This window comes from Emydura macquarii, unplaced genomic scaffold, assembly GCF_026122565.2.
Source record: "Emydura macquarii macquarii isolate MOO-44397 ecotype Brisbane River unplaced genomic scaffold, CSIRO-AGI_Emac_v2 contig_1253, whole genome shotgun sequence".
Taxonomy (NCBI): domain Eukaryota; kingdom Metazoa; phylum Chordata; order Testudines; family Chelidae; genus Emydura; species Emydura macquarii.
The window spans coordinates 22,775,846-22,800,011 of NW_027131390.1; the positions used below are offsets into that span (position 1 = coordinate 22,775,846).

The 24,166-nt window shown below is 48.0% G+C and overlaps 1 long non-coding RNA gene across 1 annotated transcript; it reads right to left on the bottom strand.

The window, feature by feature from the left end:
- Positions 1–13,386: 13,386 nt before the first annotated feature.
- LOC137153957 (uncharacterized) lies at positions 13,387–15,008 on the bottom strand. The gene is made up of 2 exons (XR_010919977.1): positions 14,547–15,008; positions 13,387–14,175 (listed from the first exon to the last, which is right to left on the bottom strand). It is a non-coding gene; the product is annotated as an uncharacterized lncRNA (long non-coding RNA).
- Positions 15,009–24,166: the final 9,158 nt, after the last annotated feature.

The window sequence follows — 24,166 nt, forward strand, 5'->3', positions numbered from 1 at the left end:
TATTTGTTTAGGGAAATATAAAGGGATGGTGTGCATAAGCACACTTTATGCACTGTATATCACGTGAAGTTCAGTGATACAAAATTTCAAAGAAGCTCGGGGGTCCTGTCTGTTCCCCACCCTATTTGTACAAATCAGGGCTTTGGATTACAAGGCACTAAGGAATGTACCAGATAGATTCTTCCCAGGCACTGTGCAGGTGGAATTATGTCAGTCAGTAAACAAGGGTATATCTGGAGTCTTTCCTCTGTGAATGATTTGTACTCTGGCATGAGAGGGAGGGGGAGGGGGAGCTGCAGAAGTTGAGGGAGAAAAGGGCTCATGGACAGGGTAGTGGACCACGTTTCCTCTGTATGAGCCTTATTCCCATAAGGAAGAAACACATGATGGCCTAATATGTTTAAAATATGTAAAATCCATGGAGGGTGGCATTAATCTCCAGAATAATTCCAGGTTGATTGAGTTACTGTGTTACAGCAGGGAAAGTGATACCAGTATGCTGATCACATGCACTTTCAATCTCTGTGTCATATGTTTGATCAAGACTATAATAAAGTGTGTGAGGAAGGAGTAATTGGCCTGGTTTGCCTTTGCACTATGCCCCTGGCACAAAGTGGCCCTAAAGATGGAGTAGCAAGCTTTAGGTGGCTCCCCCCAGTATAGGGAGATTGTCTCTGTCATGCTGGGTAAATGGGGGGGAGAGCATTTTTCATATTGGTTAACACCAGTGTGTAAAAATCATAATAATTCATGTGAGATATGCCATGTCAGGTACTGTTAGAAAGGTTATAACATGCTAAATCAGATGATAATACTTATGTTCATGTGTAATATGTGAAATGGAAGTTATAGATGTATTTGAGATATCTGTATTTCAAATTGTGCTGCCTGGGCAACACCCCAGATAGGATGGTGGCAGAACAATAGCCTGCTTAATGACCCATTAAGACACTCACAGATGCAAGGGGCCCAGGAAGAAACTAAAGGCATACCTGAAGAGTTACTAGGATTGGCCCATGTGACTCTGGACTCCATTTTAGTTCTTGTAACATTCCACAAGACAGCGTGGCCAGGGCCAGAGGGTATATAAGGCCAAGCCACAGAAACCATTTTGTCTTTGTTCCTGTCCAGTTGCAGACACATACCTGCCTCTGGATCTATTCATTTTGCAACTGAACCGAAGGACTTAGACCCATCCAGGTGTTGGATGTATGCCAGAAGAACTGTACAAGCTTGCAACTCCACAATTCTCCCAGAAACCTGATGTATGTGGACTTTTAATCATTTGTATGTATCTGATTGCTCTAATTCTTTAACATTTCTCTCATGGTTTCTTTCTTTCTTTTTACGATAAACCTTTAGTCTTAGTTACTAAAGGATTGGCTGGCAGCATGGTATTTAAGGCAAGATCCAAGCTTATATTGATCTGGTGCTGTGGCTGACCCCTTGGGGTCAGAGAGAACCTTTTTAGTAAAGAGCATAGAGTTTAAATAACTGGTCTCTTTACTAGACCCAGTGCTGATTTGGGACCCAGAAGCTGAAATACAGTAAAGGGGGCTGTGTGTATTTGTGTACTAGCTTCTGTGGGGATTCAGAAGTGCAGTTTATGGCTGGTTGCGAAGTCTGGCTTCAGTGCCACCCACCAGTGCTGGGAGAATCTGCTCTCCGTTTGCAGCCTGCCCTGACTTTGGCATTTTCAGGGGGCTACCCTGGGCATGGGATGGGTCACAGTCCCATAGAGTAGAGCTGGTGTAGGGCGTCTTTCCCAACTCTCCTGCAGACTGCTGTTGTAAGAGTCATGACTGGGCAAAGAGGACATTACAGCAGCTTCGCTAACAGCCCCATGGGGTCATTGGTTGCAAGCTCAAAATAGCAGCTTAAGGGCTTCTCTAATTTACACCAGTAGTATCGTGCTGGCATGCAGGCAACCCAGGATTAGGAAGATACACAAGTGGCTTAAAGCCATCTTTGCACCCCTGTAATGAGTTGTATGCTCTTTGCCTGCAGCCAAGGATTAGGACTGACATTTCTATCTTTCCAACCAGGGCTTTTGTGAGCAGAGGTGCTCAGCGAGAGGATTCCATTTATAATTTGAAGAGACAGGGCGACCCATCATCTTGGTGACAATGGTGAGGGAGAAGCATCTTGCTGCTTCTAACACATATCTGCTTGGCAGCCATTAATGAGTGTAACAGTACCCCGGCTCTCCTTTCAGATCACAGTAAATGCCTCTGTTATGCTGCAAACGCTGTTGTTTTGTTTTCCTTCTGATTCGGGGATTTTTTTAGCTTGACTGCCCAGCGCCCCACTTTGTCAGTGGCTGCTAAAAGATGGAGGTAGGCCCAGTGGCCAAATGAGGCCTGGCACTCAATGAAACCTTGACATCTGTGTCTGCAGGAGGCTGGATGGGACCCTTTTCACTCTGCTAATTCTGGATGGGCAGATATCAAGAAAGGGCTTGTCTACATAGGAATAGTCAGGGCAATTAATCCAAATTATCTTTTAAAATTGATTAGTTAAACTGCAATAAATCCCTGTGTGGACACTCTTATTCAGAATTAAAGTAGCCTTAAATTCACTCTAGAAGTGAATTAAACTAAATCAGATTAAGGCCACTTTGGTTCTGAATAACAGAGGTTAAACCACACAGGGGTTTAATGTGGTTTAACTAAACCACTTTAACTTCACACTTTTAGTTAATTCAGATTAAATTTCTTGAGTGTGTCTGTGTAGAAAATCCCAAAGTTCCAGCCCTGGGAACAGAAGGGACGGGGATCCTTTCCAGCAACAATGCAGTTTGCTGCAGCCACAACAGTTCCCCGAAAGAAAGGTCAGAGTAACCGGGAAACACTGTACCCTTAGTATAAATAAACAATTTCTATTGACTGTGATTCACCATGAAGGGCCAGCCACCTCTGGGGCGGGATGAGGCAGCTGTGCACAGCATCATAACTCAAATGTTTAGGGAAGTAAGTGAAGAAGAACCCTAACTACATGTGAAACTGCGAGAGAAGTTTAGGGAGATAGACTGGAATGACCCAAGCTGGAATTTCGCTACAATGCTGGGGTTAGGAACTATCACCCGCTGTACAATGGTTGTTTAATTTCTGTTGCTTGGGCTATATTACGTTGGTTGTCCCCTGGAGGAGGGGTAGAGTTACCATGCACTCCACAGCACCGGGCACAAGATCCCCCTGTGTCGGTAGGGCTGGTGTATCGAGTTCAGATAAGTTTGGTTAAAACTGTTTTTGTTTTGTTTTCTCACTGATTAACACTTCTGACTTCAGACGGAAGCGAAAGAATCAAACACCACGAGGGAAGTGAACCTTTTTGTTGTTCCCACCCTGCATGAAACCAGAAAGTGCTACCAGGTCAGTGAGAAACTGGGAATGCTTAACCAAACTGAACTGTCTGAGGGGAGCGCCTGCCTGTAGCAGCTCCTGCGATCCCATTCCCAGTGGCCTGTGCTGCATGTCAAAGGTGATAGGACCACTGCAGAGCAGACAGCAGCTCACTGAGTTCCCCATAGGGGTAATATAAATGATGGTGTGGGAGCTCTACCAAGCTGTGGAGACATGAATAGACGGAAGCAAGGAGCAGATGAGAAGGACACCCACGGTGGGCCCTGATCCAAAGGAACAAAGGGGCTGGGACATGCTGTGTACTTGATGGACAGACTGAGCCAGAGGAACAAGGGGGGCAGTACATGCCTGCTGTGTGCCACCCTGATCCTGAGGGCTTGTTATTTGCAAGCATCAGGGAAGGCTGGGTTTGAATTGCCCAATTCTCACCCGCACACAATGACAAGTGTGGAGTCGCCTGCATTGACTGGGGATGAGGGCGAGGGCGGGGGGAGAAAGTGGTGGGGAGGCAGCCATGCTCCCTGGAGATAAGGGAGGATATAATGACTAGTTTTACACACACACAAACATACAAAAAGCCAAAGCACAGAGGATAATTGCTTAAAAAACAAGGGGAAGCTTCATATTGCTTGACTTGCTGACAGAATTAGCACAGTAAGTATTAGCTGGCTTTCCTTTCATTCTCCTCCAAAACATCACCTTCCTTCAAGGGAAGGGAAAATGGGAAAGAAATGAGCATCCCAGAGGTTCCAACTGCAGCCAGTTGCAGAAGGAAGCCTCCACCCCACACCCTTTCCCCAGCTACATATTGAGATGCCCAGGCTTCTGTAGGTCTGTTTCAAGTGAGGCAGCTAGCACTGGGTGGAGGCAGGATATCAGAGCTAGTACAATGGCTCCTCTGAGCCCCAGAAAATTGAATGACAGGATCAACTCAAGAGCCTCAGGGGCTTGTCCACAAGATCAGAGAGCTGTTTGAAGCTCCATATTAATTGCCCTATTCCCATGTTCCCTTTTAAACTGAGCAGCTCCAAGCACAATTAAGCAAGGGCAGGAAAGGACTTTCTCAATTCCCCAGCCCAGGCCTAGAATCTATGCCAATAACATACAATTAAGCTGTCCTGCCAGAGGAACGCTCCGGATTGCACATCAACATGGATATAACACACGTTGGCAAGGAGACAGGCCATCATCAAAGGGTTATTTATGAGGCAATTTCAAAGTGCCACTGTCAAATGGCCCTGAATAATGGAAACTCTCTGTTCTGTCCTGGCCTTAAATATAAATATATAGATATCATGAGATTGTTACTACTTTGCTGGAAGAAAGAAAACAAATGGGGGGAAATGGAACTGAGAAATGAAAAATGAAAGGACTTGAGATGGAAGAAAGAGGCAGTCAGACTGCCCAAAAGCTCCCCAGTGTGGAGGTAGCAACTGCGGCACTAGGAAGGCAATGTCTTCTGTAACTCAGCAGCACCACTGTGGATGACTGATTGATTGGTATCTCTGGTAGCCTTCACAATAAGTTCCATCCAGTGCGCCGCAGACCAAAGCAATGACAGCAATAAAAGTGTGGTCCACACAGGTGCAAGGGTAAAGTGGGGAGCAATTAGGGGATTCTTAGATCTCTGACTGGGACTCAGGAAGTTCCCTGTTTCACCCCAAATAAAAATGCAAATGCAAAACCTCATTACTATCAGAGTCCTGCTCCCTAGAGCAGACCAGATCCCACCCCATTGCTGCTCCACTTCCTAGACCAGCCTTGACATCCTTGTTTCCCCTTTTTGAATCTTGTGCCCTGCAATGCCACAGGACAGGACTCAGTAGTGCCATGGGAAGGGGAGCTAGTGGCATTTCACGTGAAGACACCTGGGTTCATATCTGGATCATGCTTCAGATGAAAGCATTTGGTGACCACAGTCTAGTCCCTGGTAAACAGTCACTCACAACACAAAACCACTGCACAGCCTGGCAGGATTAACTGGCTGTGCTGGGGTGAAGCCAAGGGCTATGACAGCTGGGGTCCAGCAGGTCAAGTCTCCTAAGGGACATTGGTGGGGAGCGAAGGGGGGGACAGAATTAGAATAACAGAAGATGCTGCAGGGCAGAACTAAGAATCACCAGTAGACCAGGGGCAGGGTGGAGCACCATAATGGGATAGCTGGAGTGGGACAGGTCAGGACTGGGGTGGCAGAGTTGTGTGGGACGGGGGCAGCTGTCAAAGTTTCTACACACACTATACCTCCATTGGGTGAGCACTATCAGCCCCACAACTTTCATCAGCACCAAATTTCCCTCTCTCTTCAAACATCCTTAAACATTCTGAGCACTGCACTCAAACGTGGGGAGAAAAACTGGGCTGTACCTTACAAGGCTTCTTAGCTGCTGTGGTCCATGGCAGGTGGGAGGGGGGAAAGCAGAGGAAGGCAGTGCCAAACAAAGTGATGTACTTGTCCCCCCTCCTTCCTCCTTTCCCTGTCCTCACCTCCTCAACCTAGACCAGCTCTTCCATCTCTGCAGCACTTTTCTTCTTCAAAGAATTTGGGGGAGAAGCGGGGGGGTTGTTCCATAAGCAATGTCACTCCTGGGCTCCTTCTTATCTCTAGCCACTGTCAGGAGTTCACCAGATTCTCTTTCTGCTCCTCCATCCCACCATTACGAAGCAAGCTACATATTTCAGAGATTGATCACCCTCTGCCCTACGCGCCTGCTGTTAGTTCACTGTTTATCCTTGTAAATTATTGACGTCAGAAATGCAAAATCTTTAAACGGAGACCACACAAAACCTTACACTGCCTGACATATTAGAGAAAAAAGCCCGCACCATCCCCAGCCAGTCCCCTGTCCCAGGTCTGGAGAGAAGGCCCTCGTTGACACTCTGTATCCTGCATTTGCTTCTTGGATGGGCAAAACTAGACCTATGCTCAATTCTCACTTTTTTCTATAAATTGACTTGTTAATGCCCCATTCCCACTGTAATATCTGAGACTCACATACATTAACTATTTGATTAATCCTTATAGACCCCTATGAAATAGGGATATCTGTATGCCCATTTCATTGGGGAGGAAACTGAGGCACAGAGATGATGGTCAGTGACTTGCCCAAAGCCACGCAGGAGATCAGTGACAGCACTGAGAATAGAGTCCAGCTGTAAGAACTCACATTTTAAAGTCCTATCTGCTAAACTAGGCTAGGTCTCTGAATCTGTGACTCAGATCTCCAGGGAAGGTAAATCTTCCATGCAACCAGATTTTCCTCAAGAAATTTTCCTTAGTGAAAGGAGAGGAATCTTAGAAAGCCAGGCAGAATTCTGAGCCAGGATTCCTCCCCTTTCCGCTGCCGTCTCTTGTTTGAGATATTTCCAAATCCTCCTCCTCCCCCTTGCTTTGGTGTTCCAGGAAGCCTGCAGCATCATTGGAGGCACTAGGTCCCAGAATAAATTGCATCCCTGCCTAAGCACATCAACTTCCTGATCTAAGAGAGCTCATGCTTGTGATTGCCAGGGGCATTTCCTGTCCCATTAAGACTAAAGCCACCCCAGTGAGATGAGTCCAGAGAAAAACACTGTGTATATGCAACAGTGCAATCTGTCTCTCCCCACCACCACTACCATCCAATGCCCTGGGGCAGCACTATGCACCCACAAGTCTTTACCCAGGGTCTCAGGTTAGCTTTTTAGTAAATGTTGCTGATTTTCATGCCTCCCTCTAAAGAGTTAATGTGGCTCAGAGCCGGAATTAAAAGCTTAACAGTAAAAGAGAAGCTAAAGGGAATAGTGGAAGAACCGGATTTTCTTTTTATTGGCATTTTTTTAAGGATGCAGTATTGAGCCGACCATGACAAATATGCCTGGAATGTTTGCCCTGGAGGCCTGGTACGAAGAGAGAAAGACCCAGAGAAAGGCATCCACCAGTTCCTTCTCGAAACAGCCAGTCCCACTGTTTGTGTAAAAACAAATGTATGATCTGGTGTCTCTCCCAGGGCTGCAATCCACCCCTGCCCCTAGAGTGGGACATTAACGTGTGCAGAGCATGTCATTAAGTGCCTGACATCTCCATTGTGCTGGAGTCAGCACGTTCACCAGCCAGCAGCTGTCAGAGACATTGGCGTCCCCTCTCACAGCCTAAACGCCAGTGACAGCTATTGGATGCACAGCTCCAATAGGAATGCACGGGCCCCACAATATGTGGCTAGAACCCAATGGGGCAGTGATGGAATCCAGTAAATTGCACTGGGGGAGGGATCCTAGAGAGAAGAGGCTGATGAGAGAGGACAGAGGCGCTGAAGGGTGCTGGCATCCTTTGCTGAAAAGTCACCCAACCTCATTGCCAGTCGCTCAACAGCACCAAGCAGCTGCAGCCCATTAACTATGATCCAGGTGGAGTCTGTGTTTGAAGGTCCCAGCACAATGAGAGAAGAGTCAAGTTTCCTCCAGCAGAGGTCGGAGGCAACTGCAGAAGCCAGGCTTGAAACCCAAGCAATGAGCAGCAGAACTGGAACAGCTCTGAGCGGGCAGCAGCCTGGAATATGTTGCAAATGTTCTAGCCCGTGTGTGAGATGTTAGATCTGGGGTCTGAAACCAAGGAGGGTAACAGTGGGTCTTGTTTTCAAATAGATGATGGAGGTCATGGCTTGGCATCACTATGCACAGAACACGTCTATGCCTGGGAATGTGCATTTAATAATCTTGTAGACTGCTTTTGAACTTTTCAGCAGTAGGACTGGATATCTCAGAGCACTGGAAAAGCAGCATACAGCTGTTTATGTCACAGTTGTTGGTGACCTCAGGCTGGATTCCAGAAGGACAAGTCCAAGGAATACCGTGTGCGACTGAGTGTCTCACACATTCTCAGTAGTAGCTCTGGCAATGGCAGTGCCAATGGACATCACCTGGAAGCAGACCTATGCTAGACCCATCACCTCCACCCCATAGTTTTGCCTTTGTTGCTATCTCCCCATTACATCCCTCTTCTTAATGGTTTAGAATTTTGTAACTGTCCTGTCTCCTAGGCAGTACCTTGGGCCAGATGCTCACATTGGGAAATAAAGGCATTTTCATAGTGTTCGGACATTTTGTGCTCTTGCTTAGCAGGGAGGGGCCTCATTCTTCAGTGGTCAGCAGCAGAGTCCTGAAGATAAACTTGGGCTTTTCAATATTTTGAAGACAAGTTGTTTTCTTCTGAACCAGCTAAGGTATAAGAACGTAAGAACATAAGAACAGCCATACTGGGTAAGATGACTGGTCCATCTAGCCCAGTATCCTGTATTCTGACATTGGCCAATAGCAAGTGCTTGAGAGGGAATGAACTGAACAGGTAATCATCAAGTGATCCATCCCCTGTCATCCACTCCCAGCTGCTGGCAAACAGAGGCGAGGGACACTTCAGAGTGAGGCTGCATCCCTGCCCATCCTGACTAATAGCCATTGATAGACCTCTCCTCCATGAATTTAGCTAGTTCTTTTTTTGTACCCTGTTATAGATTTGGCTTTCATGACATCCTCTGGCAAAGAGTTCCACAGGCTGACTGTGCATTGTGTGAAGAAATACTCTTTTTGTTTGTTTTAAACCTGCTGCCTATTCATTTCATTTCGTGACTCCTAGTTCTTGTTTTATGAGAAGGAGTAAATAACACATTCTTATTTACTTTCTCTACATCAGTCATGATTTTAAAGACCTCTATCATATCCCCCCTTAGTCGTTTCTTTGCCAAGCTGAAAAGTCTCAGTCTTAATAATTTCTCCTCGTATGGAAGCTCTTCTATACCCCTTTTTGTTGCCCTTTTCTGTACCTTTTCCAATTCCAATGTATCTTTTTTGAGATGGGGTGACCAGATCCGCACACATTATTCAAGATGTGGGCATACCATGGATTTATAAAGAGGCAATATGATGTTTTATTATCTATCCCTTTCCTAATGATTCTCAACATTGTTAGCTTTTTAGACTGCCATTGCACATTGAGTGGATGTTTTCAGAGAACTATCCACAATGACTCAAAGATCTCTTTCTTGAGTGGTAACAGCTAATTTAGACCCCATCATTTTATATGTTTAGTTGGGATTACCTTTTCCAATGTGCCTTACTTTGCATTTATCAGCATTGAATTTCATCTGCCATTTTGCTGCCCAGTCACCCAGTTTTGTGAGATCCCTTTGTAACTCTTCATAGTCTGCTTTGGATTTAACTCTTCCAAAAGTATTCGGAATCATTCAACCCATGGAAGATTTCAGCAGGGAACCATGTCAAATCTGAGGTTTCCCACAGACTTGGATTGACACTGCATTGTCTCCATTTGAATAGTAGCAAACCAAAGTATCACCAGGTTTCTCTTTCCACTGGATTGTCTCCTAAGCAGGTAACCTGATTTCAGTGGAAGAGCTTCATGTGCCAGGGTTTCTCAGAGATATCCATTGGGATTGATTCACATCCAAATGAGACAATCTGACCACAGTGCAGCACAATGAATATGCAAATATGAGCTCCCTCATGAAATATTTCTTTTTGTGATTAAGAAAAGCCCAAGGAAATGAACATACTAGTGAAGTAATAGAAACATCCAGGGTCCAGGAAAGGGAAGAGGCACCAAACAAATGGTTTTAAGTTATTGGTTTACTAAGTAAAAGGCAAACAAACCATCTGTCCACTCTCGAATACCCATAGACACAAAGGGCCTCAATTTGAGAGTGCTTTCTCCTAGGATCAGGCTTCATCTGGAGGTGCCACCTGAACCCTAGTAGCTCTCTTAATGCCTACATATTGAAGGGTATTTTTCATGTCCCACCTATTAGTGGCACCTTCCTGATCTTCGCCACCATTTTTCTGACGTTATTTAGGAACAGCGCTCGTCTGAGCAGACAGAGATAACCAGGAAATATAGATCAGTAAATTCATTCTACATTACACATAGATCAAAGTTTGATAGGTGACCCATGGCTGGCAAGAGAGACAGTAACATATAGAGACAGAGAGCTGTTCTCTTCAGGCCTGCAAGCCATTCACTCTTCATAACTCTTGCACCCTTTGAGAACCTTATGGCAGAGCCACCACCTTGCACTGTGAAGATGAAGAAGCCTCATAAATAAGCCCTGACACCAGTCAGTATAACACATGGCCCATCAGCACCCTGTGTAAACAGAGTGTATGAACCATTCCCCGTGATTCATTTCACTCTACTCCCTCAAAAGGTGCCTGGGGCCAAGCCCCCATTCATCACGGTAATTTATACGAGCATGATTAGAGCGACTGATCTTTTCTGCACTAACGGGGGAAGGAATGGAGCAGGGAGGGAAGGTGATAGTTTTTGTTAAGCTTGGCACGTCCATTAATCAGAGACTTGTCAGATCTCTCTAGCCCAAAGCCACATTGTTGGAATTATAAACCTAACAATGTCTTCGTTTCAAGACAAAGTGGCAAAAAAATACTGCGCCATTCTCTCTTTCTCAGCAGTAGAATAGCGGGGAGCCGCTGGGGACTGAGGTGCATCAGCAGAGCGAGGGAGGAGAAAGACAGGCCTGGAATACTGCAGTGTTCTGTAAATCCAGATTAAAGATACATTGGCAGATCTTGGGGAGGGGGAAATAGCCACATGTTCAGTCTGAGATGCACAAGTTGGGTTTTTGTGGGAGGACATTCACCCAGAGCCTGCAACATATGTTCGCTTAAGCCCTAGTTCCACTCTTGAGTCCTTTCGTGAGCAATAACATTTAGCAAATTCACTCCCCAAAAGCTTTCTAGAGGGGAGGGAAAGTTGCAGGTCACTGACACCTGCAAAAGCTCTGAACTCCATCAGATTCACAGTGCCTGGCCTGGTGTCAGGGCCAGATTTTCAAGGAGTCAGCACCCTCAGTTGTGAATCACAGGAATTAATGGGTTCATCTTTATTTTCTTGAGAACCAAGCTGCTTAGCTTTGGGCTAGAAGTTCTCTCTCCAGGAGGCTTGGCCTCTCAGCAATACCTACATCTTTCTGCTCAGAAAGGCAGAAGGGCTGTTTGCCATTCCAAACATTACTCACCGTGTGTTCAGAGCTCAGCTTCTCTCCTGACCTTTATGTGGTCATGGCACTGGGTGTGGTTGCCCCTTTGACCCCTAATGTAATATCAGAATATAACCCTGAACAACTACCTGTTCCAGGTTAAGTCCGGGAAGGCAAGAACCTCAGCATTGCAGCTGGACCTAGAACCTTTTGACACATAGCAAGTGGCAGCGTTGCCCAATGCATTACACAAGACCTGAATTCAGTAGAGGTCTGGGACTTTACAAAGAGCCAGTGAAGAGAAATCAGGGTAGTGAAGGGACAAAAGCTCCCACCAGATACCTGCTGATAAGCAATACCCAGAAGGGCGCTGGCATATTCACTCAGTCTGCGGGCTGGATTATGAGCACCAATCAGGTGCTGAACCCCAACTCCTCCCCCAGACCCTGGACAATAGGGTGCCTTTTGGGTCCTTGGTGTTTGAGCAAAATAGAGGTTGGCAATTTAGGGCAGCATTTGGGAACAACCAGGACAGGTGTAATAATAGTAATACTCTGCAAGCCCACAGTGCCTTCCATGTGAAGGGCTCAGAGTCCTCTGCTCTAATTGCTAGTGAATTCGCCTCCTTTAAAAGAAGAGATGATCATGGTTACTTTTCTCTCTGCCAGCAACGAGCTTTCTCTGCTTTCCTTTCGTTCCTCTAGCCTCCTGAAGACTCTCTCCACAGCTCCTTTTCCACTGAGCCCAGTAAAATGTCTCTCCCAAAGAAGCCCTCTTTTAACAAAGAGTTTAAAGCAGAGGGATTCCTAGGGACCTAGTGTCTCTGTTCTGACTAAGGAAAAGGGCTACCACCTCTGTGACATGCTGCTTCTTAAAATCCAGGCCTGCCCTGTATGGAAGCAGAGTGCAGCAGGCTGAGGTCTGGGTAATTAACAGCCCCTGTTCAAAAAAATATCATGCTCGTTTTTAAACGAGGTTGTCCTGAGCTGGGAAAGCTGGGACTGGGGATTATTGAGAGTGAGTTAGTGAGTAAGGCAGCTGGGAGGAGAGGTCAGATGAGATCAATGTGCATTTATTTATTTATTTACCTCCATTTCTAAAACCAAGAAAGTGCCTTTCTGGAGCACTAGGGACCCTGGTGTCTAGTAAAACACCAAATAGAAAATTGTAAAATACAGGAAAACAGCCCCGTCCCCATTAGCCTGACTCCTCAATAAGCTCCAGCCATAGTCACAGTAACAGAATAAACAAACCAATGCCTCATCCCACTGCAAGCCTGGCGGAGTTCCTTCACCTACATGCCCTCCGGCCAATTGTATGGCAAAGTAGATGGGCCTTCCAGCGTGCCCTGAAAGTCACAGCAGATTTGAACTATTTCAGACAAGCGAGAATGGGTGCCCTAATTAGACACCCTCCCAGAGTATAGCTTGTCTACTGTTCCTCCCATTTAAATCAAGGAAGCTCCAGCGACTCCATCCATTGCAGCAGCAGGATCATCAGCATATTTTAAACCACATAGCTAGTGCTTCCTTACTAGCCTCCCAGGTGGTCATTGAACAAGGGGAATGACCAAGTAGAAATCTGCAGCACCCCACACCAAAGTGCCATCCAGTCACTGGGCAATGTCCCCAGTCTTCTGGGGCCTCTTGTCTAGGAAGAAATGGAAGCACCCTAAAGCCATCCACTCCACTCCTGCACATAAGCACGAGGGATACCTCAGCACCTTGGGATCAATGGTATCAAAGGTAGCTAATAGATATAATAATGTCAGCATGGCTCCTGATCTTCACCCATTTCCAGAAGGAGGTGATTGACCAAGGCAACAAGTGTGGATTTTCTGCAATACTTAGGCCTGTTTCCAGGCTGAGAAAGTTCAAGGAGATGAGGCATCTCAATGTTATGAGACCTTCCATGTCACCTTACCCAGAAAGGGAAGATTTAAAATGACTCAATAGTTGGCCAGAATATCAAGGTCAAAAGGCTAATGAAAGCTTTCTTCAACGTCAGAGGCATCCTGTCCTCAAGAGAGGCAATAATAGTCTCAAACAACACTAGGCCCAGTGCTTCCTGACTGGCCCTACATCAGCCAGGAGGGATGTGGCTCTGACTCAGAGTTTTGGTCCAAAGTTCACTCAACATTTCCAGAAGTGACACGGGCTGACACACGGGCAGTGAAGCTCTCATGTTTGTCCCAACGAGATAGTACCCTGCTACCATGGACACGGCTATTTCAGCCTGAACCTGAACAATTTTCTTTGTGTAATAGCTAAATATTCCCTCACAGCAGAAGGCAGTGAAATCAACATTCCATCAGAGACAGCCTAGATTAAGCAGGCTGGCCACAACTCCGAACAAATCTGCTGACTAAGACTTGGCAGAGTCTGCGGTGTGTGCTAAGGATCTCTCCTTTGCATGCCGCACAGCCACAGCATCAGAGCTCAACAATCCTTACGGCACGAGTGACTGCACTCATCCAGACATACCACCAGCATTCCAGCCATCTTCTCTCTTTTCATCTCATGCAGGTCACACCTACACCAAGGTGAACCGTGGGGACACTGCTACGAAAGGGGACACAGAACAGGAACTCTATCAATAATAGGGGATGACAGATTGTTATAGAAATCCTTCTAAAGCAGCAAGGGAGTGGTCCATTTGGCTGTTCTGTATGTGTGATTAGATGGCTATTAAAATCCTGGTTGATGGTACAATAGCCCAGCACTCCTGTAGAGAATTGTCCCCTGCAGTCTTGCCCTGATCCTCTAGCCTTCCCAGCAGAAAGCCACAGTCACAGTCATGGGGGATTGGCAAGAATTCCCAATAAATCACCCTGAACTCTGAGGTAGAGGAAGAGAGAACAGGGTTTTTCAAGTCATTAAAAAAAGCCTCCAACACAGTTCTGGCAACAAACTTGTTTCTCCCTGTATGGGAGATTCCTATCCCACTGCTTCTCCTTCCTTCCCCTCCCTTCCCTTTAATGTTAAATAGTGCTTGGATGACAAAATCCTTCCCCACTCCTTTTTTCACAGGGAGAAACAAAAAGGAACCTCAGGTTCTACAGAGATTTGCATCTCCATTAATAGCACTTTCTTGCTCTCTCTCCCTACCCCGAGGAGAAGAATTATGTAGTTTTCGGCCTTGGCATGTTTTCCTCTGTGCATCACAACCACCCCTGCAGACATTGCTATTGATATCCCTGGCTCCCTACCCCATTAGCCAGGGATCTTCCAGGTGATACAATGTCCCAGTGCTATCAGCATCTCTCAGTAAGGGGTATCACTGGTAGGCACAGCCTGCAGGTACTGAGAATCACCAGCAGGTACAGCCAACAGCTGCTGAAGTATCACTAGCAGGGTCAGCAAGTACTGAGTATAACCGGGGGCCAGCAGGTGCTGAGTATCATTATCAGGGTCAGCCAGAAATTGCTGAGTTGCTAGTCAGCTCCCCTGTGTAATGAGAAGTCTATGTTCTTTGCTTTAAGCAGGTGTTGCCGGACTGCTAAAGCACCATTCTTGTGGGGGTAGGGGGCTGTTCCCAGCAGTGGGTGCTCTTTTTTACCTGCCCCAATGTTAGCAAGTTATGCATGCAGCACCTTGGGAGCAGTAAAATCCACCAGGCTGTGCAGTCTTTGAATGGAGAGGTACACGTCTGCCTGCAGTGCAGTGACTGGGGGACTAGGAAGCTTTGCCTTGCAATCTTTATGACAGGTTTTACTGCTGTCTACCTAGCCGGGGCCTTTTCCTTCCAGGTTCTAGTGACTGACATTGCTGGGTGTGGGCATCTTTCCCCCCTGAGGCACCCACTATAAATAGCATTGGTTAACGCATCTGTCCTCATTCAGTTGAGCCTGCCCTAAGCACAGTAGATAAGAAGTTAAGTGGGTAGCTCCCTGTTTGGTTGATTCTCTGTGATCCCTGGGGAATGCATAGTGATGCACAACACCCCCAAGCCCATTATGGGGGAATTGCATTAACCAGCTAAATTAGGCCCTTCGAGTTCACTCCATCAGCCCCAGCAGCTCCTGTAATTCCCAGAGTCTGTCTCCTGCTTAGCTGTGCCTGGCCCCATCATCACTGAAGTCAGGCGTGGGGAATGGGAGGATTCTACAGGGGTAAGGGGATCAGGGCTCTCTGGTTGGGAAGCCCAAACATACTCATGTCACTGGGCCATAAGAGAGAGAGTGTTTGTTGTTCTAAGAGCAAGCAGCCTTGTAAGGAGGGAAGCAGCAGGAGGACGCCTTCTCCACCACTGAGCTCTCCGCTCCTGGCCAGAGCAGCAGGATGTTTACAAGTTTCTGGAGGGTAAAGGACACACAGAGCCACAGAAAAAAAATCTCCTGTTGTTCCCTCTAGCAGATGGAAAGTAAACACAGCTGCTCCTTTAGCACAGCCCAGCCCCCCTTCTTACCAGCCACCCACCTCCCTGCCCCCTGCGTAGCCCCAGCAGTGGGTCCTCAGTACTCAGCACAAATCCCTTGGGCTTCAATGGCAAGGTGTGAAAGAGAAAAGTGTGGCATCTCTGGATCACATTTGTGCATAGCACGAAGATCAGTGGCTGTGATGAGGGAGATGTTCAGACTCAGTGCTACTGTGAGGGTCTCCGAACACTCGCTCTCCTGCCCTCACCTGCCCACTCATCTGAGCCCCCTGGGACGCCCTTAGTTATCTAGCGCCCATCACTACATGTTGGGTAAAACAGCAATGGGCTGGGCTCAGTTGTCCAGGGAGAAGCAGCCACTCAACCAAACTGGAGAATATTGACACAAGGAAAATGAAATTAACCCATTCAGGGAGAGCTAAAGGGGAGACCATGATGGTAATGGTGGCTGGGCCTGAATAAAAAGGCCATGTACCTAGCCTTTGAAACCTGACCCAGAAAGGTGCTGGTGGGTATGCTAAGGAAGGGAAATCCATAGACTTGATCCTGGGTCTAAGGAGGCCTGATCCAGACACAGTCATGGAAAAGAAAGCAAGGAGAGATCAGCCAACCACAGCAGCTTTTGCAAGACGTAGGGGGAGAGACAGTTGCTCTTATATTTCTGGCCTAGACTGTTCAATATTGTTTCTCTGCCTATAAGAAGCACTTCCTGAATGCTCCTGAGAGCTGGATTATGGGAGATTTCAGTCTCTGGCCTGCTCGAGGAGCAGTGTGGAGCAGCAGAGTATGAAAAAACTGGGAAAGGTATGTCCCATGCCCACATCACACCAACCACATAACAACCTAGGGAACAACTGACTGAGAGAAGACCTGATTAATGTCTACCAACCCAGGAAGAATATTCCAGAGAGGACAAGGAGAGGGGATTCTCACTAGTCCCCAAAGCTGGGGCAGGAGCAATGGGCCACACCTATGCTGTGGAATCGCCTTTCCTAGAGACATTTCCCACTGAGAAGAGTTACCCAGTTCACAGGTGGTTTGGGGATAATGAAATCAATCCTGCCCTGAAGAAGGAGGGACAGACTTGATGACCCACTAGGAATATATCTAGTTCAAATATTTCTCTGACAGAAATTTAGCACCTTAGTGCTGCCACCAGCCGGTCATCTTGTCAGCAGTTCTATCAGGCCTGCAGCCCTGGTTTGGGGAGAATAGCTTTTCCAGTATAAGGAAAGTACCTGGAACATCTACTGATATTACTTTTAAGTGGCATTACATTTTGGGGCATCTTTCACCCTCTTTCTCTCTTCATCCCTTTTTCGTCTCCCTTCCTCTCCTGCACGGTGAGCTTGTGTGAAGAGAACAGGAGTGGGGTTCCCCTAACACAATCTTCTCAGCCCGTGTGATTGGCAGAGGGATGGGTATGACGTTCGAACCCCCGAGGGTTCTATACTGCTCCCAGTGGAGTGCAGGAGCCAGCCAGGGGTGTGCACATATGTTTGGTGGGCCCAGGACGTGGCGCTGGGATTTCATCAAGGGAAGGAAGTTCCAAGCATTCTGCTGCCTCTGGGATTTTCCCAGTGCCCTTTGCTCCTTGTTACATTTTAACCTGATTAGTCTCAGGGTTAGTGACTTCCTGCTGCACCTTCCCAGCCATGGGATATACTGCCTATGTGACCCACACCCAGTCTGACTCAGGGCTGAAGGGAAATTAAATGTTTCCCTCATTTAACATGTAATCTCACCGGTTTCTTGCCAGAGCAGCATATGGCACATTCCAGGCAGTTCAGATTACACCCCAAAGTTATGCTTTGGGTTTTTAGATTCAATAAACCTTAAATCACTAAAGAAAACAGCTGAATTTCACCCAATTTCATGCCAAAAATCATGACCATTGTCTGATTTCAGAAACCATCCACGACTACCTTGTCTCGGTCCATGAGCCTCTGTGACCCTGCCACAGACTGGGGCTGAGCTCTGAGTTTGTAGAGAAACTCCGAAGCAGGCGAGTTGCCCATTTAAAGGTGTCAGGTTTTTGTTGCAAATATCTAACATAGCACAGCACTAGAGCCAATGAAATCTATCTGAGTGGAATTCTAGTGTCCTCTAATGGCCAGTATGCTTCATAATAGCTCTGCAATGCAAACTGAAGGGACATGGTGCAGGAAGGTAACAGCACAAGCAAATTCCTCTCACCAACTCCCAGAAAGGTTTTGCAATAGTTCCTGGTCCCACAGGCTGGTCTCTCCCTCAGTGATAAGAGCTGTTGTGAGACGGTGTTCCATGGGTGACCAAGTCATTAAAGTGATTGATGATGGGAACCTCTGACTCCCCCTGTGTGAATCCTAAGAAGGAGACATAGGGCAGGAGAGCATGCTGGAGTGAGTGCCCTTTCTATCCCCTTTCTTGGTGAGTCCTTCCCATCCCACAGGCAGGAGAGATGATGTCACAGTTGACATGGTACACACACCCTTGCCTAGCTGGACCAAAATGCCATCATATCACCCAGATGCACAATGCAGATGCACTCACATCTATTGTGTGTGTCTCCGTGTGAAGGTGATCATGGATCTGTAACTGATTACATTTTGGATCTAGTACTTTGTGATAGAATTTCCTTCCTTCCCCTGGCTGCACTAGCTGCAGCTTCCTGCTTAGACTGCTAGTCAGAGTTACGTCTGGGCAGCACCCTACATTCCCATCTGGCACGTGGTGTCATAGCCCAGCCTCTTCTCATCAGAAATGGCAGCAATTCCGCAAACTGCAGAGGCCCTCTCTGTCCCCACAGCAGTTGGATGGAAATGGATGTTTCAGGTGGGCTTTTTGACAGGAAACCCTCCGGTGATCTCTCTGGGCCCCTTCTGCGCTCTGATATGCAGCACGCACCGAGGAGCTGGCGTGATTAAGGGAGTCACCGTTCATTTCTGTGAAGTGCCAGGATGCAGGATGGAGGAGGGTTCAGAGGATCTTACAATGGGGAAGAAACATCAACCATTGTGTGTGAATGGAAGGTTTTTAGTTCATTGGGCTACAGTGGTGTGTGGAGCTGGAATGAGAGATGCTATCCTGTGTGAGCCCCAGGGTGAGTCAAGGGCAGAGTGGGATATTTGTCTAGCTGAAGTGTGTTACCCACCCTACAGTAACAAATCAGCCCTCCCAAAGACCGCTACACCGGCGTGTGCTACCCAGCCAGCAACCCCACAGTTTCAAAGCAGTACTCACAGAGAGCTCTCCAGCAATCACCTGCTGTGCGCAGCCCCAACACTCAGACAGGGCTGTGCGGGTCACTTGCCAGGATTATCCAGGTATACCTCACTTAATCATCTCTCTGCCATTGGGGGGCCTCTGGCACTGGTGCATCTTGGGGCTCAGTCTCTCCTATTCTCTGTCTGTGGCACATAATTGTCGAGTCTCCTGTGGGCTATAACACTTTGGTTTAATTTTGATGGTTGGGCATTGTGTGGGTGCTGGGTGGAGTTGGCGGCCTATGTTATACTGGGGATCAGACTAAATGATCCAGTGGTCCCTTCTGGCCTTAAACTCTATAGCCACCCTCCAGTTCCAAACTAGCAAGCTTAGCGCACTGCTTGTAACCAGCCCTACAATAATAAACCAGTGTGAACAGCCCTACAGTGACAAAGCAATGTGTACATGTACAGCAGCAACCCTACAACAAAAAACCACTGTGCACAGCTCAGCATTTCAGGGCATCTCCCAGGCCTCAACCGCCTTCTTCCCCACTACAGCACCAGCCGTCCCTTCTCACTTAGGTAACTGAGATATTGCACTGCCTTATGCAGGAGTTCACAGACAGAGGCAATTGACTTTTGCACAGTGTCCAGGGTCATTTCACCCCTATCTTCCAGTGCCACACTCAGTCTGCTCCTGGGGACAGAGGCTGAGATCCTGATCCCACTGGTTATCAGTTTATGGAAACAAACAAGGTGAGGCCAAGAAGGGAGTAGGAGGGTGGGAGGCTAGATTTGGGTTTGATAAGAGTAACTAATTGGGCACATAGTTTCATGAAAGAGCCATACTTGCCCCAGGTGAGTGTACATGGGGTGAAATATTAACCAAGACCCACTCCGCTGAAGGAACAGAGTTGTTTTCCAGGTCAGGATTGTCTTGCAGACACCTTCGGTCCCTGAGAGCAAGGGAGCCAGTTAGCACTGACCTGCTCTCCCCATCTGTAGTCTTATTGCAGTGTAATAGTGTTTCCCAAAGAGCATGTACCCAAGAACACACCAGCTTCTTTTGGGGCAGTCACTCATTGTTCACACCTTCTAGTCCAGCCTGTCTGAAGGGTACAAATCCATGCACACAACACCAACACACTCCCATGTGCATGCACACTCACATAGTGCACCTAGCCTCACTCCAATCCATATCTCTTGGCTCCTACAGAAGCATGAACCAGAAATACAATTTCCCACCCCCATCAACAATCAGATTATGACCAGTTTAGCACTAGCTCCCCAAGTCCATTGGTGGGGGAACACTAGCTACAACATGAACATCACATTGGATCTTTCTGATGCAGGAAATGCAAAGGGGAGTGTATCAGACTGACCCTCCTCTACATCCCTTAAAAACCATTAGCTGGGGGCTAAAAGCAGGTCAGTATTTTAAGCTGATGCCTTGGAGAGAACAGCTCACTGGGAAGGCTGCACTTGCTGTCAGACAGAGAGAGGACAGCATTGCTGTACCCCCTGGAATGGACTCTAGGCGCAGCACCTAAGTGAATGAAAGTATCTCAGATCTGTTAGATTTGAAGAAGTCCCGCTAGGTCCCATGTGTCTATCACCCCAGAGGCTAGGGCAGGCTATTCCCAATGGCAGGTATTTGTGTGGTCTCTGTCTAGTCTAAAAACAATACTAATGGTTAGAACTGTGCAAGTAATTCCCAGCAGTGAGTGTATCTTACAAGTGGCACCTTTTCCCTCAGCTTACTTGTTTTTCAGAAGGATTCCATGGAGTTTTTGTGATTTTTGTTTCAATCAGTGGGTTGAGTTGGAACAGTTCTCTGTGCATTTTCACTATTTGTGCTGTCCTGCTGAGTGGTGATTGGTCAGATTGCCCTGAAGAGCTGATGGTCTGGAGGCACAAGTAGGTTTCCAGGACATGTTGTCTGTGGATATCAGCACACGAGCCTGGCTGCCTAGTGCTGGGCTGGAGCTGGTGAAGCAGGGTGCTTGATAGCATTAATATGAGGCATTTCTGAACACGGAGGAGGAAGCAAGATGGGTGTGGGCAAAAGGGGCGGGAGGCCAGGGGGATGGGGTGCAGGGGGAATCAGGGCAGATCTGTAGGGGCAGGCAGAACTATTAGGGGCAGGATGGCAAACTTGAGATGAGGGCTGAATAAACTGAGGCCTGAGCCCCACAGCTCCCTCCTCCCATCTGCCTCTCTTCCCTGTTTGCCTCTCCTGCCCCTTTCCTTCCTCTCACCATCAACCCCCTACCTTCCCCCATCCCATCTGACAGAGCCCTGCCTTGTTCCTTTGCTCCCATCACCTGTGCCGGAGTTTGAGTGATGGTTTGTTTGACAATCTGTCTCCTCCTGTTTAAAAATGGCCCAGGCTGGCCAGCTCCAGCATGCAGCAGGTGAGAAAAGTGATCGTTCTTGGCTCAAGGTGGGGTTCTTAGCACCAGCTTTCATGGTCACTAATCCCTGGGAGCTGGCAGCTTATTTGGAAAGGAGAATGAAGGAAAAGCAGTGTGTGTGCCCCTAGACGCTACCTGCCCGCTCCAAAATCTCTCCTCCTCTCTGAGAAGGCATCTAGCCCAGCAAACCCATCCTCTATCTGGCACTCCACTTACCCGCCCTGGAGACTGCAGTGCTCCTTCAGTCCCGCCTCAGGGATTTTATCAGGCTCAAGGTTTGTTTCAGATGTTTGAGGATAAGATCCTTGAGGACAAATCTTAGCGTCACTTGCATGGAGCCCTCTGCATCCACCCACACCCCATAAAATGCCCAGCACTGGGTAACCACAGACCGTAGCTCATGGATTTGACATGCACATCCTGCTGCAGGTCAGGCAGATGTGCCATTGCCAGTGAGCCTGATGCACAGGATGGAGCTCTTGCATCACCTAAGATATGTAGCCAGGGATACTGCCCCCATTTCCATGGTGTCTGGGCACCAGGTGGAGGCAGAGGTGGCTCTGTGTTTCCTGGTCGCACTGATGGCTGTTGTCAGTCAGCTTCACTCTGCCATCTCCTGCTTGCTGCCTGCGCATGTGACTGGCTACTCCAGGTGTCCAGAGCTCTGGGTATGTTACTCACTAGAAGGTCTTGTTGAGAAGAGCCTTTTACCGTTCCTTTCACCCATTGCCCAAGCACCAGTTCCTCATAAGCCAATTCCTCGGGATTCAGCTCTCACCCATTCCTAGAGCAGAACCGTTCCATCTCATCAGTGCTGAGGTCAGCAAGCTCCGAACATTGCCAGGCCACCGGAGGGTTTATCTCACCAGGCTTCTCACAAGCATTTGTGGCCAAGACACACATGTAAGATAAAGGACATGCCATCTGGCACTGGTGTACACACATTGGCTGTGCATCAAGAGGCAGGGATGTGTGTGTCTCTGGGTCTGAGTATGTGTGAATGCACGTGTGCACTTGCGTACGCGCACACATGTGTATCTGTAGGTACATGTGTATATGCATGCATGCATGTGCTAGTATGGGAGCATGTGTTTGTGAGTGCATCAGTATGTATGTGTGGGGGGCTATGGCCCATGTGCCCATGCGGAGGTGGGATGTGTATATCTGTGTGTCTGATCTGCATGTGTGTGAGTGGACAGAGACACAATCATTATTCAAAGCACTGGTGGAGCCAATGGCAGCAAACATGAGGAGAGGATGTGTCCAAGGGCATGAATGGCGAGAAGTGGGAGGAGGGGAGCTGGGAAGAAGGTGGGAAGCAAACAGCGCAGAGAGGGAAATGGGGAAAGATAGAAAAATGGGGAGGGAGCACAGCTCTGTAACAAGAGGCTCAGGCCTCAGTGAATTCAGCCATCAGTGCTAGCTTGTCCTACACAAATATACACAGATTCATGGCCTGACAGGCATCACTAACATACGTAGATGCACACAGACATATCAGTGCCCACACAGACATACAGGCTGGTGCACATGGTGTGAGCACATGACTGCAGGCCACCATTAACGAGTGATACAAGGACCGTCTGATGCACTGCTGTTGCAGAACAGACAGCTGTCCCAGGCTTAGACTCCCCTTTCTGTGTCTCCATCTCCCTGGGCCAGGATTAGCCTCTGATCCCAGCTTCTCATTATATGGCTGTGAAGTAAAACCTCTATTGCTGGACAGAAAGTTCAGGTCAACGCCACGAAGCTGCTGTCAGCCAATTGCTCTTTGGCAGGCCCTTTGTGCAGGGTGCACTGCCCCCATCTCACAGCTGTCTGTACTGGGTAAATGAGGAGGTGTCAAACTGCTGGAGATCTGGCCTGTGCAGTTGACTGCCGGGGCCCTTCAGAGACGGGCTTCATCTGCTCAGACAAGTTCCTCTACTTGACCCCCTCTCTGCATTGCGAGGTTAAATCAGATTGATTAAAGGGGTCGACTCTAGTGGCACTTCCTCTAGTGACAGCATTAAAGGAGGAAGCTCCCAGATTCCCCACAGGTCACCATGGTGGGTCAGATCCTGCTGGGAAGCCAGCAAGGTATTTGAGTTCCAGCTGTTCTGGCACACAGTGTGAGGGGTCTGCTGGGGCAGGGCTTTCCACTGCATCAACCCAGCTGTCTCTCTCTTTGCTTCCTGCCTGAGACCCAAGAATGTCCTGCTGCCCTGGAGAACTGACCCTGTGCTGGAACAGGAAACGAGGCTCCAGGGAGCTGGGGAAGTGTTGGGCCTCTGCCGCACTTCCCCAACATGCAATGAGAGAGCCCATCCGCTGGCTTGGTGCATCTTCTCCTATTTCCATTAGTGGCCAGCCAGCTCCCCTAGTCCCAAGGGGACATAATCCCAGCATCAGCCTGCTCTCCAGCCCCAAGCCCCCTTCAGGAGAGGGAGAAAGCACGTTCTACTTTTCTCCTCAAATGGCCCTACATCTAGGTTTCACAGATTGTCAGACACCTGTGATGACTGCCAGACCAGCAGCCTCCTCGCCCACATGGCGATCCTTCTCCTCTGTGAGATCTGCACAACTTCCAACCCCCTTGGGCGGGCTGCCCTGCTCCAGGCGCTTGTTTCCTTGTGGTTTTCAACAGAAGGGGAGGGAAGATTTCCAGAGGAGTTTGGAGAGAGCTGTCAGGTCAGGCTTAACAGTGAAATATTGCTGGTCGGATTTTATCAGCCTGCTAATCTCCTTGGACTGAAAGTCAAGATATGATAAAGGGCCTGGCAGTTCCTGCAGGCCCTGGCTGCTCCGCAGTGACTCTGGGAACAATGGAATCTCTGTTCGTGCTGCTATCATTGGGTAAACATCGGCTG